Here is a 20,519-nt window from a genome sequence, read left to right as displayed (position 1 = left end):
GAGGGGTGGGGAGTATGGAACTGGAAGAATCACTAACGCCTAATGTAGAGAGTAAAAAGCCTTCATTCTCATCTAGCAAGCAGCCTTTGTTTTGTAGGGTTAACTATGCCAAGAATAAGATCACGGGGTCAAATTATAGCGGTTTGTTCCATTTATATGAAAACAAAAAGACTACAGTAAAGTTGAATAAAGGCTAAAATTGTATTTTCCCATTATGCTGTCACATATAAAATGCATGTAATTATCAATAGAAAAAGTAACTTTGTATTAATAGTTATTGTATTAGTAGTTTACCTCCAGAGAAAAATCTATAACTCAATATCGTATTCACTGTTGGGTGTTATCATCCTGTGATAAGTTACTCACCAGCCTGTTGCTGTCCCTTGCAGTTATCTAATAAAGACCAGGAGTGTTTTATAAACTCCTCTACACGCTGGGTCACATGTTTCCCACTCCCAAGAGCTGGGTCTCTTCCATACATCAGCATGTTCAATGCTTCCCGATACTGTGGACATCATTAGATATCTTCAAGTGGCAGCAACAGGCAACTAGGATAAGAACAATTTACAGTGAAAACATTGTTTGATTTTAACCCTTTAATAGAACATTTTCTACACCCATATATGCAAACAAAGTTACAGATTTTTTTTTAAAATGAATTTTAATAATTGTTTTATCATTATTGGCGCATTTTAGCATAAAGTTGGCTGAGTCTGCAAGTTTTGTCAGGACCAGCTGCCTGTTGTATGCGTGAGGGTTCCTGACTCTCACTCAGGGTACATTCCTACAGCCGTATTCTCGCCTGGCTGCAGCATACCGCAGCATACCGCTGTGCGCTGGAGAAGTAGTGACCCCTCCATAGAAAACAGCGGCGGCACACACGGGGAAAAATAGAGCATGCTCTATCTTTTCCGGGTGTGTACGGTGAGGATCGTGGCACCGTACCGCCACCGAGCCGCCATTGCCATCATAGGCCGTCTATTGCCGCAAATTTGCGGCCGCATATACATCCCCCAGACGGTCATGTGAATGAGGCCTAACTGGTAAGTAATTAAGTAATTGAAGGATTAAGAATGTTGAATTTCATCATGCTCGTCCTTTGTTCTTGCTCGGCTTGGTATCTCTTCCTAAATTATTCAATATTGGGAATATACATATAATAAAAGCAAACAATGGATGAATCTCTCCATGTGTGGCCTGTTCTGGTATGGTATTTACCCCTGACTTCCCCTCAGTCATTTTTTTACAAGATTAGGCTGTGCATTTATCTTACTCTATTGTTTCATGCATGTATGCTTATGACAATGTTACATGACTGTTCCTCCCTACCTATATGCGTAGACTGAACTATGTACTGTATCACACATGGTTTTTAACACATTGTACTTCATCCATTGTTTGCTTTTATTATATGTATATTCCCAATAAAGATTGTAAATTTTACATTTATCTGTGAGTGATACATCACTTTTTGACCAAATTGTTAGTTTGTAGTTTAAACCTGATTGTGGCGAGTCGTGTGTTCCACACTTATCGGGTTGAATTTATTCTGTTGGTGTTCTAAATTATTCAATATGTTAGTTCCCTTCAGATTTTGGGTTTGACCACTAAAAAGTTTCATCACATAGTTGTACAATTTTTAAAGTATGCAAATAAGAGGAAGTTTAACAGACAGTTTAAAGAGGACTTGTCACCAAGTACATAATGCTGTATAATGACAATGAATTTCATTGATGCAGTATCCCAATTCAATAATTTTTTAGTTCGTTATATGCCCCAAGAAATTTACATGTGAGGCAGTGCATACTAGTTAAAGGATACACCTGCAGATAAAATATTGCCATCCTCTTGACTAGTAAATGCCAACACCAAAGCCAAGACACATAAGTAATCATAATAATATAAATAATAACAATGTACATGGATAAGCTCAACAAAGAAATAACATATAATCACTAAAATAAAGTAAAATAGTGTGTCTGCTATGTGGACAAATGTGTCTACAGTAATTGCTTTAACAGACAATTAACTTTGCATTTATTTAAATCTTTCTTTAAAGGAAGAGTTTATAACTTAGAAAAAAAACCCAATGGTAAAAAAAAAACTTTAAAGGGGTTTCTGTTTTGTTTGTAGAACTTCATTGACTTGCATCTAAATCCAATATTTTATGTGCTCTCATTTTTTGTCTAGACATTCTATTTTCCAAGCCTGTTATGTGGATTATCAGTCTGAGGCAAAAATTATCTTCATGGATTTAAGGATTTACATTAGAAATGTATCGGTCAAGGAAGGTTATTTTATGGCTTACTGTTGAGTATGCAATTGTGATGTATCAAACAGGTAGTTTTCATGTTGTGATCCAAAATCTATACCTTATATTATGTTAGTGTTTAAAAAAAATTTTGATTAATATTTTAGGTTTAAGGTGGTTAGGAACGTGAATCCATATGGGAATATATATAATCTGCTTTAAAATAAAATAGACTACATTCATTTAATTGCAAATTAGTGATTCTTTATCAAGACTTAAGTGTATGTTCTTTAGTATTACAGAATAATTGTCTTTTAGTTTTGGTCTGTAATTGCTAATTGTCTGCAGAAGAGTCATTGTGCCATGTCATGTACATCTGCTGCCTTTATCTGTGCTGCTAGCAATTTGCGGGATGGTCAGACATCTGTCAGTAAAGAAGCTTTGCAAATAATAACAAACTACTTGAGGTTTATAGATGGCAAAGCTGTTTGTTTGTGGCAAGTTTGGGATGTGATATTGGCTCAATGGTATTAGCAGTCTAAAGTTTTGAAGAGGTTTGTTTTTGTTGATATGTATATATTGTAACACTAGTATAGTTTACAGCTGGGCAGTTTTGGCTAAGATTTGAATCTAGATTTTCATTTCATCAAAAAGGTGAAGCCATCAAGCTTTTTATTTTTATTTTAAGGCTGCACCTTACAGATGTGAACAACAACAAGCAGCTGCCATAAGCAAGAAGGATAAGCTTCCAGCCCCGGTGTTGGCCTAGCCACCATTCCAGCATTAGCTTCACTCCCGGTACATAGAATGGCACCCGTGATTCTATGGAGAGCAACAAGCTAAAGGATGGGCTCCCAGCTCTGATGTTGGCTCTGCCCTGTTTGGTCATTGTTTTTGCCATTAGATAACATTGATCTTAAGGTTCTAAAAAAAATCTAAATCTTTTTTGATTAAAGGGTTAATCGAAAAATAAGCGTAATTAATATTCAAACGAGTCATTAAAATATCAGCTAAATTCTCCCCTTAACAGAAAAATGTTGTGGACATACATTAAAATTCTTCTGGCCCTTCAGTCAGTCAGTTGATTTTGTCCAAGTGGAGCAGACACAGGACTAAAGATGGCTGCTGGTCACATGTCTACATCGCATGTCCCTTATATACTGCCATCAGAAATGAGATTGTATGTGCTGAGCAGTTAAACTAGAAATTGTTTGCTCCATGTGAATGGAACTAAACAAGCAAAAAACATACAGGTATCTCATTGATTGCCACTATTTTAACCATGCAACTGTAAGAGGACATTTATTCATCTAGGTATTCGGAAACTGCAATGGAGAAGGCAGGAGAACACTTTTACCCATAGCCTACTAATATATCATAACAATATATGAAAGAAGGGACCATCTTGAAAATCTTCTGCAAATAGCACTATCACCCATGTAATACTGCAGGTCCTTTGCAGCGCTATGGAGATGACCTCCATATGATGTGAATTTAATAGAAAATAATACTGCTGTTTGAAGGTAATAATAAAATTGTTAATTAAAGAGGACCTGTTACCCTGAAAAACGGCACTAGGCGCTGCTTACAAAAGTAGGCAGCGCCTAGTGCTAAAACAAATGATAGCGTTATTGGAAACCTCCCATAACACTAACTAACACCGCTGCGGAGTACACTAGAAACAGCGGACCCCTCTCTAAGCGGTCCAGCATATTCATGAGGGGGATCGCCCCACTCACTCTATAGGCCGGCGGTGACTACCGCGAGTCATGCAACAGTCACCTCCCCTAATCCCGCCCCCTTATGAATACGCCGGACAGCTTTGAGAGCGGTCCGGCGTTTGTAGTGTACAGCACAGCAGTGTTAGTGTTATCAGAGGTTTTCTAGTGCCGTTTTTCAGGGTGACAGGTCATTTTTAAATCTGAGGTATAATAGATATACTTTGCACTTCTGTGGGATATCTACTGCTGCTCCATATCAACTCATAAAAGAAACATAATAGCCATAAAGGAATATTAAACCACTGTATATAAACTATATGTTAAAATAATTTTTTGGGGATTATTTGAAGGGTAAAGGGATATTCTCATTTGGGCATTCACATTTAATTTTACCATAGTTATACATTTCTTCAACAGGATGTTGTTAAAGAAAATTAGCGATGTGAAGATAATTACCCATAAATGTAGACATGTTGTCTCTTAGAAAAGAGATGGCTGTCATTGGATATGACCACCCCTGCACCCTGGTAGTGGTGGCCAGACATACGCTATTGAGCCCTGCCTGACCACTCGGATTCAGCAGTCTTTACCACAGGATGACTGTGGGACATGAGTAACTCTCTGACATTTCATATGCAAATACAATTTGTTTCTTTGTGCAGTCACTCCAGCAGTGGTGGTCATGTCCAAGGATAACAATCTTGTTTCTAAAAGACAGCATGGCTACATGTATGTGAAATTATGTCTACATGGGTAATTGAAGATATGTATGCATATGGCAGATGCCCAGATGAGAAAAACCATTTAATTCTTTGTTACAGAGCATAGTTCCTGTACTGTAAAGACTAAACAAAATTCAGTCCCTGAGTTCTGATGTTGTTGTCGGCAGCTGGTCCCTGTTTCTAACCCTATCACCGTTACATACCTGTTCATTTTCGTAAATCATTTATTTTCTCTTTTATAAATCTTCAGCGCTATATCTTGTATTTCTGAGTTGCAGCATTTCCTGTTTTCTTCTATCTTGAGCAATTTTCCATCTACGGATAACAAGTTCATGGTGTATCTTTACTCAATCTTTTACTATCGGCACAGATTGGACTGTATCACACTGTGGTTGGACACCCGGTCACAATTTACTCTTAAAGGGTTTGACAATCTCCCACATAGATTTCAAGTGACCTCCCTTGCAAGGTTTTTTATAGTTCACCTTGTGAATGGGTTTCTATTGTTGCGTTTTCTTTCTGTAGACAATCTTGTACAACCCTCTTTTGGATTTTCTGCCTGGTACCTGTTGTTATGGCTCCTTTACTGATCTTCTTACAATAACCCTGTACAATAACCCTGCGCTTAATTTCTGATCAAACTACTGCTACTTTTTGTGTACAGGCAAAATGACTATTAACCCTCATTTTAGTTAATGAACACTGTTCTGAACATTAGGATTCTTTCCTAATAATTATCGAAAATGAACAAAACTATTTTTTAAAGTTTTGTTATTTCTTTTCCTTTCTATTGCTATTTCTTCTTTTTCCTTTTACTACTGAATGTTTTTTAAACATATGGTTTTAATGCTAAATGTAAGATGACTTGGAACCTATAATTTTTTTGTGGGAGAGAATGTCTACATAGGCTTGAATGTGCTGTCATGTGCACTACAATAATTATAACCCTCGTCTCTACCGGGATGAAAGACCGAGCAGCTCATAATTGGAAATATCATCCAGGGCTTGTTAATGACCGTTTTGCGGCTTTATAAAGTTTGACCATTAATTCTTAAGAAAAAGACACATTTGATGACTTCTCCTTCATAGCACTAATTCCTCAGCACTAAGTTTTATCTTAAGCAGTGTGTACATTTTGTACTCGCTGCTCTCAAAATTTTAAAGGGGTCATGATTTAAGGTAATGAAATGACAGTGTCTCAGCAGGAAACCCAACAAACTTTTGAACTTACCTCTGGTTATTTATGCAAGACTGTTAAAATATTCTGGTAACACAATCTTCTAGGTATGCGGTGGTATTCCTAATGTGATTTTAATTACAAAATCAAGACCATTTACAACTAAAGTAATAATTAAGTCCTGTAGAAATATGAACTCACTCCTACGAGAGTTCAAATACAGTGCAAGATGATACTTGGCAAGCTTACAATTATTGTGTCAATTTCATCGGATGATTTATTCCTTTTTTATTTAGTTGGAATAAAATGGTGACAAACTTTTCTTGGAGTTGAATATTGTTGTCTTCAGGTTTACTATTGCCGTTGATACAACATAATAGTCTGGCAGTATATGGAAATATAAAGTATAAGAGAAAAGTAGAGGGTTTGATTTTAACTTCTGCATAGTGAGTGCTATACTGCTAATCACTATGATTAGTTACTATAGGCAACAAATCCAGTTATTAGCCAGGTCTTGTTCATACAGAACAAAGTAAGACAGATTGTAAAAACAGTTTCACAGTCAAACTATACCTAAAAACTAAACCTTTTATAAACTATAGCATGGTTTCCTTTTAAAATCGAGTGCAAGGCAGAAGGGAGTTGATATAAAAGGACACAAACAACAACATAAAAAATGCTTTGTAGGAACATGGCTCAGTCATGAACCAATGGGTTTAATTACCACCATGGCAGCTATTGGACCTCAGGTGCCGGGCCTAGAAGCCAAGATTTTTTGGCATACAGTAGTGGAGGATGTGCTGTATTACTGTGTGTAACGCTTTTGCCATAGTTCTCTTCCTCAAACATAAACATCTGTTAGGTTGGTCAAGTAGACAACAATGTAGGAACCCTTTTAGCACATTATGGGAATTTTACAAGTTACAGCCTTGTGAAGGTAACAGATGTAAATCGTTACTTAGTATGGTTTTAATAACTGTTACAGCCTGGCAATTAGTGTAATCTACCACTGCCGGAACACACCACGGTGTATTGACACACTTAGACCAAAGACACATTACAATTAGCATTTACGTTTTTACTAAAGGACCCAGCATGTTCTAGTTGGGCTCTTTATGAGCCAAACAGATGTATAGATCAGTACCTTGCATTGCCCAGGATAGTTTATAACTGCTCTTAGCTATAACAAAAACAGTGGGTCATTGTTGTCTATAATTAACCATATATAAAACTCCACAGAATTAGTATACACTGAAAGGCAACCTGTCAGTAAATTCAAACCCCCCCCCCTAAATAAGCATATTTTTAAAAACTACTATTAAAAATAAGTGCAACCATCCCTGAACTGTTCCTCCTCATACCTATAAACGTTCACCTTATGTTCCAAAGTGTACTTTTATGGCAAATAAATGGAAAGTGCGTGATGAAAATGTCCACTCAAAAAATAAACTGTATCTGTGAAAAATGTTGTGATTATAAATGCGACAGTACGGATTCCTTTTACGGACATACACATATTCATATACTCAGCTTTATATATTACATTGTAAGATTGAATTTTAGCTTGTTAATATGTGATACTGTTTGTTTTGGTCTTCTATCTATATCACGATTTCTGTAATTGTATTCAGCTTTTAATTGTCCGCTTTTTTTTTTTTTTTGCCTTTGACTCATGTATTTATTTTTTAAGAGATTTCCAAATTGAGCTTCTTCTGGATGTAGTAGTTGTAGTGTTCTTAGAACTGCTCTTTCAGCGCCCTGATTCTTGTGTAATGACGGGTGGAGTGGTTGTGATGATTATCACGTGGTATTGTAATGATTTTCCTTCTGGATGTGATTTTGTTGTCACATTGTCCTACTTACTCGGGCTCCATGCAGTCATTGTGAGTTCTTGTGATCAATTCAGAACCTTGTAGAAATTATAGTAACATGATATGTAACATTTTTTTTTTTTTTTTGTCCGGTTGCTTGGGTAACCTGTAAAGGTCACTTACAGATACTTGGACTACAGTTGTACTAACTTTTATGTGCAGGAAAAAAGGGATGGAAAAAATAAACAATGTCACACACCAAAACTCTAAATAAAAATGCAAAAATCTGGCAAATGGGATAAAGCAAAATCAAACTTCAACCCACTGCCTGAAACTCTGTGCAAACCATTGAGCTATAGGCATCTGTGACTACATTTCAGTGCCCTGATCTCTAAGAATTAACCTTTCATGGTACCAGCTCTCCTGAAGAGCCAATGTGAACATGTCATGTCGAGACATGTACCTTATGAAGGCCCTTGGACCACCAGCGGTACAGTAGTGGCAAAATACGGCATCTTATTTGGGGCAAGGTTCCGGTCCAGGGCAGACTCCTAGAGTGGTCACTCCGAGGTTAGGACTTCAGGGGTTAATATGCATAGCTATACCTAGACTCTGTACAAAGTCAAACAGAATAAATCACAAACTAATTTATGAAAGGATAAGCTTTATTATACACAAAATATACACATATATGGTCACTAGGACATAAAAAACCCCTTAAAAACAACACATTGGTGGACATCAGAAAAGTACATCGCTGGTCCCTATATAATGCTTGCATAATCCAAAAGTTCATTAGCCACAATACAGATCATGAAGGAATATCTATGTAAAGGGCATAGTGCATATGAGATCATTGCAAAATATATAATATAATGTATAAAAATAAAGTGCCTAGTGCATCTATAAATAAATAAACACGACTCCTGACATACAAAAAGTGCCTAATGCATGTCAGAATGGCTACACAATACTAACCAAGTTACATATCAAATACATACAAGCATAAAGTGCATAGTGCACATAATATCAATTTAAATATACCAATCAGTCTGCATATCAAAAGGGGAACAAGAGTGATGTACCACAAAACCCCGACGCACATTTCGCCGTCGCTTCCTCAGGGGGTGCTGAGCTGTATTGTGGCTAATGAACTTTTGGATAAATTAGTTTGTGATTTATTCGGTTTGACTTTGTACAGAGTCTAGGTGTAGGTATAAATTGAACAGGTGTTGTGGACTATATACCGTACAATTATTTGAAATCTGGTTAGTAGGTATTCATACAGGGGTTGATATCTATTGAGAAACAGGGTGTAATAGGGATAGATGGGGCTCCTTTTATAGCTCCTAGACCTATACAAGCACACCACACCATAGACACACCATTCCAATTGGGTCTTGACTTACTCCAACACACATCTATCCTCCCCAGCTGCCTTCCTGTGAACCTTGAAGCCTATTTATTCCAACCCCAGGTGTGGACATAACACAGAGACTGGATTTAGATCAAGCAGACCTCATTGGGTCAACACCTAAGCACTGATTGCATTACGAATTGGAAAATGGGTCTGGTTAAATACTTGCTTATAGCTGATGTAACATGTTTAGCCATCATCCTTTTGTGTGGTGTCTCCACAGAGACACGATTGGTCTGCAGCTGGGATGGTGGTCCAGCTGGTTGTCTAGCATTTACACTTTGACTTTGTGTACAAAACATAACTTTGATAATTTATTTTTTAACAAATAAAGTCTATTCCACACTTTTGGACCTTTATTCTTAGACTAGTGAAATTGGCAGTAATGATTTTATCTTTGATTGCTGAACTCGTTATCCTTTTAACCACAATGGCAGCAATAAGACCATTATACAAAAGGGTTCCATATTGCTGGCTTTCGAGTGCATTTCTTGCTTTAAGATGAAGCTAAACACTCAACTATAAAACATAATATTAAAATAACTATAAAATAACAGTTGAAAATGAACTATAGCCTCTGTAGAGGTACAGTATGTACCCACAGTGTTAATAGATTCAGAATATGACATGTTTTCTTGTTGTGGAACCCTGATATTCATGGCTTAGGTTCTGTCACGGTTTGTAGCTTTGGAAGTATTCTGCATTCTGATTCAGTCGGACCTAATCTGCATCTACCATGGATTCACCAGTGATAAGCAAGCCTTTCTTTTATCAGTGGTGGACACCATAAGGGAAGACCTAGTATTCTAGTCAGTGGGATGACTTGGGTACTGCTGGTGTCCATCATTTTTGACAGGTGGGATAAGGTGTTTTTTAATTCAGTATTATAACAGTGTAGAACAATGGAAACCCCTCTTGTGGTTTACTCATAAGACAATAGAATACAGAAGGTCAAGGTGAAAAACAATCCTACTTTAATTTTTGAGAAGTGCAGTTGTAAGCCAATGGGTATAACAACAAAATGCCATTGTGGGAGCCATGCCTTCAGAGAACATGAAACATTCATGCTGCTGAGAGAATAGATCTTTGTCTTAAAATCACTGTAATTTTACCATTTCCTCAATATATCATGATGTAGATGGACGTGTAAATGTAATGTTTACTTGACCTTTTCCTGCTGGGAAGAGGACTTCAATGTAAGTGGGTGGTTAGTCTATGCTGTGTAGCCTCCAGGTAAAAGTTAAATCACTTGGGAACCTTGTGCAGTAATTGATGCTGCTCAGAGATAGGAATGTGGGTAACTTGCACATTTTCTTGCATGTAACTTGTATAGATTGTTGCACAGAATATATATGATACATATTCAGATTTATTTTCCAGCATCTAAAATATTGTTAAGCATTTAAGATAGAGAGAGACTTTAGGCTATCAATTTATCAGCTGCAAACTTTGCTCTGATCTTATTTGAAATACACTTTTTGAGGAATATTTGTAGCTCAGCTGAAGTACAGAAGGCAGATAAAAATATGTGTACACATTTAATAAAATGTGTCAATTTTTAGAACTCTCATAAACAACATTTATTAATACAGTATTAAACCCTTTCAGGACTCCTTGAGACCTATTTTGGCCTCAAGGACTTGGCCCCATTTTTCAAACCTGTCCTGTGTCACTATAAGTGGTTATAGCTTTGGAACGCTTCAACATATCCAGAGGATATTTTACATCAAATTAGTTTAAAAATTTGGATGATATCTTTTGTGTTATTTATGTTTAGTTATGAAAAAAATGAAAATTTGGCAACATTTTCGAAACATTTTTCATTTTCAAAGTTCCAAATTGTCCACTTTTGAAGCAGATAGTCATAGCACCAAAATGAATTCATAACTCACATTTTCCAAATGTCTGCTTTATGTTGGCATAGTTTTTAACAAATCCACATATTTTACTAAAATGTTATGAGGCTTAGAATTTGGGTGCCATTTTTCACATTCTTTGGTAAATTGCTAAAACCTGTATTTAGAGGAACCTGCTCAACTTTCAAAACCTGTTTCTCTCGGCAGTGCTCCAGGATTGCCGAACATCTGTGTAGAGAAAATCTGCTACATCGGCAGACTTTCTACACTTCAAATTTATGCTCAGAACCTATAACTCTGCCCTTCACCTTGCTAAACAGGTCTATTTCACTAATCTTATAGCTGCATCTTTATTCAAAGGAAATCTACCACGAAGGAAGAAACCAAGCACACTCGCATGCTGTTGTGTGCCCCCTCTGGCAAGATCCGCACTTCTTTTAGCTTATTAAGCTTTTTTCAAGGTTATTGAAAATGATGCAAGTGATCCTGAGGGGCTCCAGGATCCATTGACATCTATGGATCCTGGAACCCCTCGGGCTCATTTTATGATGCTATATAAATAACGATTATTATTATTAAACTATGATCCATGGTTTACATTGTCTTTATTATAACATTATAGCATTTACTAATATGAGCTTCTCTGTAAGATTTAGACTTAGAATTAGACTTAGCAGCACAAAGAATATAATTTAAACTTATTAAAAAGTCATTTTCCTCAAACAGATTGACTACTTCTGTATGTTCTTCCTACACTTTTGTATCATGGTATCTGAATATTCACTGATGGATGTAGATAAATTTGTCATGTGGCTGCCCTGGTGGGTTTTGTGTTGTTAGCCAGGTGATGGTTTTTAGTCATGTAGTTTACAGAAGCTCAATCAACAGGAAACCGCATGGTCACTAGTAACGCTTTGCCTGTCAGAGCTCATTAGTATGTGTGTGCATGGCTACTCATAGCAACAATGGTAAAGGAATGTGTAGACGACTCCTAGTTACAGTCGGATATCTCTGACCACTGTGACCTCTGGTGAAGGTCTCTGACCACTGTGACCTCTGGTGAAGGTCTCTGACCACTGTGACCTCCGGTGAAGCTTGTGGGATGCTGGTAAATTACTGAATTTTAGCCCCAGGCTGATATTATCAACTGTAAGAGTTATCATATGCTACAAAGCTTTTTGGTTTCCATTAGTCACACTTACAAAACTTCAAAACAAAGGGACTACCTTAATCACACATGACCCGCCAAGCTTTTTTCCTCAAAAGATGATATTTATATTTTGTAAATGTTGATTGTTGTAAGTGAATTACTTGGTTAAAAAAATGGCTGCCTTTTTGCCTCTTAAGCTTATATCAACACTATATATACATATATATTTATTTATACGGGCTTCATGTTTTAGGGCTGTCTCAATAAAAGGAGATTTATCATACATAGTGTTTTGGATTGCACACTAAAAGCTGTATGCCACGATTCCATGACATCTATTTTGATGAATTGTACTGGAGATCAAAATTAGAGAACAATGTATGATTGCTTGATTTTTTTTCAGAAATGAATGTAATCCCTATTGAGTAACATCATTACTCTTGACATCCGGGTATGCCAAAATATGGCAGTGTAAATCATTACTACTTTTTCTAGATCTACACATGTTACACATTTTTGGTCTTGTATGGCTTTAACTGTTACAAAGAGTGGGGGAAAAAAACGTTTTAATGTTTTAGTGTTTTATTTTGACTTTTTTACGTTTGCCATTATAACATCAAAAAAGGGTTCGCTATTGTGTTAAGGTCATTGTGATATATAATATGTAAGAACTCAGTAAAGTGGGTTGATGATGGCGATGGTTTGTGTTCAATATCGCCGGGTTGGGTTTTATGTTGTTTTGCGTGTGTTTTCTTTTAGTTACATAATGCACCGAAATTGTACAAAATGGTGATATTGCAGGATGTGATCCATTCGGTTACCCAAAAGACTTTTTGGGAGCAAATACATACCTCAGAGTTGTGAAAAATCCCCTCCATTAATGTCCCGCATGGGGTCTTAAAAGTCCCCTCGGGAACATTACCACTTTACACTGATATTCTTTATGGGGAAAAAGAGATACTATTTGCAGCTGTACCATCCAAAGCCCTGTGTGAGCCAAAATGCTAATCGACTCAATCCAAGTCAACTTGCACTCGTTGAAATACCTTTAAATTTAAATAATCTGTAATGATCAGTCATATCAACGGTTGTTCTCTGAGGTTTTTGTTCGCCTGTTCTATCGCTCTATGTAAAATGTATAAAGAATGCTATCAGATGCTGTTATTTACCCCATATACATCCTGTATGCAATGACCAGTAACCGCTTTCTTGTGAACACTGATTCCTGATAACTGACCCAATAAAAGTGCCATCCAAAGAGGCCTTAAAGAAAATCTACCACCAAAATCCATTATGATAAAGCAGGGAAACTTACTCGTAGACCCAGGCACAGTGACTGTGGTGATGATCTTATATTTGTTATCCATGGCCTCCTTCCTTCTAAAGTAAACTTTTACAATTATGGTAATGAGCCTATGTTTCCAGAGCCTCCCAGTGATGCCTTTTCACATGTTGTTACAATGAGCAGTACATGTCTCCCCTCCTACTGCCCTCTCCCTCCTCTCTCGGCCTGTGTAAAATGGCAATAGCAGCAGGAAGTGCAGGGGTGTATGTAAAAAGAGGGGTGAAATGAAGTACTTAAATTCCAACTGGGACCCATGGTCACCACAACAAGCCTAGCCTCTAAGTTGATCTTCCCTATGATATGCTTTATAAATGTTTTGGTGACATGTTCTTGTTGGAGAGGGATGTAGAGTGTAGGTCAAGTAGTGCATTTGGATGCTGATTCTTTCGCTACCCAGACCAGTAGGGGAGAGACCTACTGGAATCCTTCATCATGGACCTCTTGAGGACTGTCCTGTTGATAAGTGAAGAGGAGGGCTGCTCTGCTATGGGTAGGGGATATGGGTTGTTGTACTGTATATTGTCATTTATTTATGTATGTTTGAAAACAGAAAATGTAATGGAGCTGTTTTTAATAAAAACAATCTGATTTAAAAAGAAGTATTACATTTTGCCTATTCAGCAATGAGAATGTGCTGTAAAGCTGTGCCAACCTGCAGGAGAGGTGGATCTTTTACTGTAATTGCTTCTGCAAAGACTTGAAGGAAAGTGAATTTCCTCTAAGTTTATATTCTGTTTTCTTATATTCCTTGCTTCCGGAGTGGATATAACCACAAAGACTTTGTGTTACAGGCCATGGATCTGGTAATTGTGGGGAACTTGCTCATAACAGACTCTCTCTAGAATTACAAAGTCTTGGTCGGAAGCCTCACATTTTTGTTTGATGACCAAAAGCTGCTCCTGGGAACCAATTTTGTTTTTCTCCCTGACTTTTGGAAATTGGTTGTTAACATTCTGTATTCTCTTACCTGCAAGTCTTGTGAAATACACTGCTCTCAATCTGTATACCTTAACCGATTCATGGACTGAGCCCTCTCCATAGCCAGTAAGTCTTTGCTGCAATGTGCAGCAAAGACTTACCGGTAACACCTGCTATCGGTGCTAGCTGATGTCATCCCGGTGATCGCCGCCAGCGGCTTCAAAATGATATTGATATTACCTGTCATCAGAGGGGGAATGTCCTGCTCATCCGACCCCTCCTATTTAGTTCTCCCTATGTCCCATGCCTCTTCTTGGCATGTCATCTGACCAAGGTGATGTCATCCAAGGTCCTCTACCCAGTTACATTTTAAACCTCTACCCTATGTATGTATATGATCACATGAAATCATAGCATGCCTCCATGGACTTCTACTCCTGCACATGCCTTTATTCTATTCTATATTATATACTAGCTGTAGCTCTTGGCATTGCACGGGATAGTAAATAACTGCTCTTGACTACAACAAAATAGAATAGGTTAAAAAAAATGTTATATGTATCTATCTATATAATATCTGAGACTGTCACTGAACCGTCCCTTTTTTCTAAGCTTTTTTGAAAGTCTCATTCCAGTGACTGTCTCTGACACTCTCATTCCAGCAACTGTCTCTGACATATTCATTCCAGCGACTCTGTCTCTGACTGTCACTTTGTCTCTGGGGAGATTCTTCAGAAGTGTCTGAGAGCAGAACTGCTCTAGTTGCCCATTGCAACCAATCAGAGCTTAAGTTTCATTTTCCCACAGCTGTTTATAAAATTGCAGCTGATCTCTGGTTGGTTTTCATGGGAAACTAGAACAGTTTTACCTCAGACATTTCTGATGAATCTCCCCTATCTCTGTATCCCTCTCCATCTTACCTCACACATACGCATCTTATACTCATTGCCTATAGTAACCAATCAAAGCTCAGAGCTCATATTAATGACTGGCGGCAGAACAGCAACCAATCCCGGCTCAGCTTCTAACTGCCACAGCAGCAGCAGACAATGGATCCTGTATATGGTGGGTAATAAGTGGGTTTTGAAAAGTGTGGGGTATAGATTTGGGCTCAAAACTGGATCAATGACATTTCCTGAATCACAGGGAGTGGCACTGCAAAATTTGGTGATTGTAAACGCAACCGTGCAGATTCCTTTAGTGGAAATACATGCACACACACATATACACTCAGCTTTATATATTAGATATGTTTAGTGACTTCATTTCATTGGATGCTATGTTGGAGTAGTAAATGTTCCTACTCTTTGTTTCACACAGCAGTACAGTATTCTGGACAGTTTTTTATATCTTTATTTAGAAGCCACTTCCCTACACGTAATAGGGTAGGGTTACTAGGTAGTGAGGAGATACGCAAACTGACACACTTTTAGCTAAAAATCCTCTCCATGTTAGTGATGGGTCGTTCTCGAACGGGCCTGCACAAAGAGCTGGCTCTTTTGTGTAAAAGGCGGGAGTTGTCTCTCTTCAGTGAAGTGATAGCTCACCACGCCCCAGCCCAGATGGCCCACATCCCTTTTAACCCAAAAAAATCGGTGGGGTGGGGAACTGGCTGGACTGCTTATATTATATATATTAAATGTTTAATTGGAAGCCATTAAGGAGCCAGAAGAGCCATCTCTTCTTAGCAAGCGGAGCCTAAAGATCCAGCTCACTATGAAGAGCCTCACTTCCTGCTAATACTCCCTGCCATATGCCTCCTTACTATTCAGCACTTCATGTCATGTAACCGGAGTGATGTCATCTAAGGTCCTATGCCCAGTAACACTCTACTCCTTCTCATCTTCCATGAAGACATGCTGCAATTTTATGTGATAAGATAAATATATAATACCCTGTTTCCCCTAAAATAAGACATCCCCCGAAAATAAGACCTAGTACAATTTTGTTCAGGGTAAGAAATATAAGGCCTCCCCTGAAAATAAGACCTAGCGGCAGTCATTGCAGCAGTTCTGCCCAAGCCGTTACATTACTATTAGGAAATCCTTATAAATGCTACCAGGATAAGAAGGGTTCATTTATGGAAAGTGAAAGTGAGAAGGTGGCCAATGATTCTAATAGAAATGGAGTCACACGAAATACAGCATGAAATTTAGAGTTTGGAGAGTCATAAGGAGGTTAGAGAAGTTGATTTTTTGTTCAATGATAAATGTAAATTCTTGATCATGGAAAAATAAGACATCCCCTGAAAATAAGACCTAGTGCCTCTTTAGGAGCAAAAATTAATATAAGACACTGTCTTATTTTCGGGGAAACAGGGTATATGTCTAAATCTTATAAGCTAAAGCAAAGATTGCTGGCTGAAGGACCTTGGATGACTTCATCCTGGTCATATGACTTAACTGCTATCTAACAGTCCTGTAACAGAGCTCTCTTAGAAGCAAGGGACCGTTTACTTAGAGATTTGCCCATGAAAGAAAGTTTTAAAATATTAATCCCCTATTGATGTTTACACGATAAAACTCATTTTTAACCCTATTCATTTACAATTTTACTCAGTTTTATTGCTGTTTAAGCTCCTATCACTCAGTGATGGTCAGTGTATAATTACAGACTGTGGTCGGGTCGAGTCCAGGGCTAATAAACACTTTTATTTAGCTTCTGAACATTCGGTTGTTATTTGCCACATAGAAAAAGAGAAATGAGACTGATCAGAGATGAGAGATTCATGAGATGGATATAACTCCCAATGACACACTGTCAGCTCTGCTACATCTCAGCAATAACGCACACAGAGTGTCACATAGACCTTATTTTATCTGTAGCTTGTACAGTAAACTCTGCACACTGATTGCTGGCAGGAAGTGTGTGTGTGTGTATGTGAGCTGTTCTTGTAAAGTGGGGGCTGGATGCAGAGAGAACTGCAGTGTGCAGACAGAAGAAGCTATTCATGAGAAGATTCTGCCCTGCCTAGTCAGAATATTTATGGTCGGAGCCGGGGGAGTCACATTAATATCATTGGACTTGCATCAGATGAGTTTCATACAAGTTTCCAAAATAATTTTTTTACCTTGCAACCAAGGAAATGAACCATTTTACGGATAAGGGCAAAGCTCTATAATAATAGTCTTTTATGAAATATTTATTTTGGGTAAGTTAATTTAACCCTTTAGCGCTCTGTGTCCGGACCAGCATCGGGAAACACAGGCTGCCGGCTGTAACTAATAGCCGACACCCCAGTGTAACACCCGTTGTCAGAGTGGCCTCTGATCGCGGGTCTTTAAACCATTAAAGGCTGCGGACAGCGCGACCGCGCCATTTAACCTGTCTTTGAGGGGTCTTAATGGTCAGGACCTCAGTGGTGCCTGTAAGATGCCGTCTGTGACGTCATATTAACCGGTTAAGGACCGGGCCCTTTCCTGTTTTTTCATGTTCATTTTTCACTCCCCACCTTTAAAAATCTATAACTTTTTTATTTTTACACGTAAAGAGCTGTGTGACGGCTTGTTTTCTGCGTAACAAATTGCACTTCAAAGTGATGGTATTAAATATTGCCATGTACTCGGGAGTGGGAAAAAAATTCCAAATGCAGTGAAAATGGTGAAAAAACGCATTTGCGCCATTTTCTTGTGGGCTTGGATATTACGTCTTTCACTGAGCGCCCCAAATGACATGTCTACTTTATTCTTTGGGTCGGTACGATTAAGGGGATACCAAATTTGTATAGGTTTTATAATGTTTTCATACATTTACAAAAATTAAAACCTCCTGTACAAAAATTATTTTTTTGATTTTGCCAACTTCTGGCGCTAATCACTTTTTTATACTTTGGTGTATGGAGCTGTGGGTGGTGTCATTTTTTGCGAATTTTGATAATACTTTCAATGATATCATTTTTAGTACTGTACGACCTTTTGATCACTTTTTATAGATTTTTTTATATTTTTCAAAATGGCAAAAAAGTGCCATTTTCGACTTTGGGCGCTATTTTCCGTTACGGGGTTAAACGCATTGAGAAACGGTTATCATATTTTAATCGGGCATTTTCGGACGCGTCGATACCTAATGTGTTTATGATTTTTACTGTTTTATTTATATTTATGTCAGTTCTAGGGAAAGGGGGGTGATTTAGTTTTTTTAATTTATAATTTTTTTAAAAACTTTTTTTTTTATTTTTACTATTTTTCAGACTCCCTAGGGTACTTTTAACCCTAGGTTGTCTGATCGATCCAATCATGTACTGCCATACTACAGTATGGCAGTATATAGGGATTTTCCTCCTCATTCATTACAATGTGCACATTGTAATGAAGGGGTTAAAACGAAATAGCATCGGGGAGACGGATCATGCGCTTTGCCGGCTTTGCCATCACTGTCATAACACCCGCGATCGGTGCTAGCACCGATCGCGGGTGTTACCGGTAAGCCCTCTCCATGCAGCGCGACCAGACCGCCGCCGGCGGGCGGGCGCGAACTGGTTAAAGGCACAGTGTCGGCCTATGCATATGCTAATGCCCTGCAATACACCAGTATTGCAGAGTATTATCATGATCAAGCAATCAGATGATTGCTTGTTCATGTCCTATGGTGGAAATAGTAAAAATGTAAAAAAAAAATGTTATTCAATAAAAAATGAAGTAATAACACCAGTGTAACTCCTGTGGTCGGAGTGGGGTCCAATCGCGTGTGTTTAACCCATAAAATGGGTCGTCAGTGCAACCACAGCATTTAACCTGTCTTTGGGGGGGCTTTCCCCCTCGATGGTCCATATTAATAATACTGTGAAAGTAACTTGTATAAAGTGCCTGTTTTTGTATATCACAGAGTTCACCATGTCTCCACCCCCAAGAATATCAGTCATGATAAAAGGAACTACTTCATTGTTGAACCAGAATTTTTTTCCACATTTTGTGTATAGTTTAGAAGTAATATACAGTACTGCAATCTGGAAGCCATAAAAAAGAGATCATTTTTGTTGTGTGTTAATGTTTTTAGTACTATGCATGAAAAATACAGCAGCGAATTGGCTAGGACACATGTTCATAATACATGAATGGCTAATGTAAATATTAGGAATTGACAATACAGTCAGATTAGCTGGTTGGTGATGTGTTTTTAAGATGGGCTGTAAAAAGTGTTTTGATACCTAGAGCATAAATAGAATACAAATAATGTTATCATAAGATCTGTCAACAACCTACTTAGTGACTGGGCAACATGAGATGTGAATATATTCTCTATTTTTCAGGCAATTTTTCAAAGTTATATTTAAGAACTGTTGGTGACTATAGAACCTTTACATTGAAAGACATCACAGTGGCAGTGATCCCATTATTGTAGATTTCTGTGTCTTATGTTATTAATGGGAGGATGATTTCTGACTGATTGACAATCCTAGTTTTATACGGTCCGTGTGTCTTTCAAGTTGCTCTTGAATTTGACCCCTTTATTTTCTCTGTCTATGAGTAATGTGAAACGTATGGTATTTCCTCACACACTTGCTGGCCACACTTTTGCATATGTTATTGTTTCTGGCCTCTTTCCAGAGAGACTTTTAGCCTGGCATGAAAAGTCCTTTGATCCTCTGCAATATCCACATGTCTTTTTCTGCTAAACGAAAAATGATAATATCGGGGCCACATAAATAGATATGGTGATGTAAATAACCCACGTTGAGAGACAATGGTACTTTGTGAGCAGCGTTCACTAATTTATCAGGATGAATAATTGAACGGCTTCAGAACAAGTCAGGAGCTGGGGAGAAAAGCATATGTATCCCATCCACTTGTCTTTTCTGGATTATTATATTGAGATTCTATTATTTTATGGACCGCTTAGCCGTGCTTTTTATACAAGGCTCTTTTAGAAACCTTCATTTGTTTGCAAAAGTATTCTTTCCCATTGAACTTTCTTTATGTTTAAACGTAAATGTATTTTTGAAACTGTCAACTGTCAGGATCCAGGGGTAGTGGATCCACGTGGCCTTTCCTGTTAGGGTGCAGTCACACGTCACATCTAACGCATGTGCTTCAAAACACATTCCACAAGCTGGAGAGAGATGAAACAGCTGTTAACATTTGTGTTTTCAAAATGCAGACGTTAATGCAATGTTTACACATGCATTTACGTGAGCATTAACATTTGTGTTTAA

The 20,519-nt window shown here is 37.8% G+C and overlaps 1 protein-coding gene and 1 long non-coding RNA gene across 7 annotated transcripts in view; one reads left to right on the top strand and one right to left on the bottom strand.

The window, feature by feature from the left end:
- Window positions 1–20,519, top strand: part of PTPN13 (protein tyrosine phosphatase non-receptor type 13) — a 158,533-nt gene that overhangs the window by 15,612 nt on the left and 122,402 nt on the right. The gene's annotated exons all lie outside the window — the stretch shown is intronic.
- The window catches only part of LOC140101756 (uncharacterized), a 29,305-nt gene continuing 9,086 nt past the window's right edge, over window positions 301–20,519 (bottom strand). Inside the window, exons 2-3 of the long non-coding RNA XR_011850115.1 lie at window positions 4,898–5,009; window positions 301–548 (exon numbers count right to left, since the gene is read on the bottom strand). This is a non-coding gene — a long non-coding RNA (uncharacterized lncRNA). The remainder of the gene's footprint in view (window positions 549–4,897; window positions 5,010–20,519) is intronic.

The sequence above is a fragment of the Engystomops pustulosus genome, chromosome 1 (genome assembly GCF_040894005.1).
Source record: "Engystomops pustulosus chromosome 1, aEngPut4.maternal, whole genome shotgun sequence".
Taxonomy (NCBI): domain Eukaryota; kingdom Metazoa; phylum Chordata; class Amphibia; order Anura; family Leptodactylidae; genus Engystomops; species Engystomops pustulosus.
Note: the sequence above shows the minus strand (reverse complement) of the source record. Positions and strands in the feature narration are given on the sequence as shown.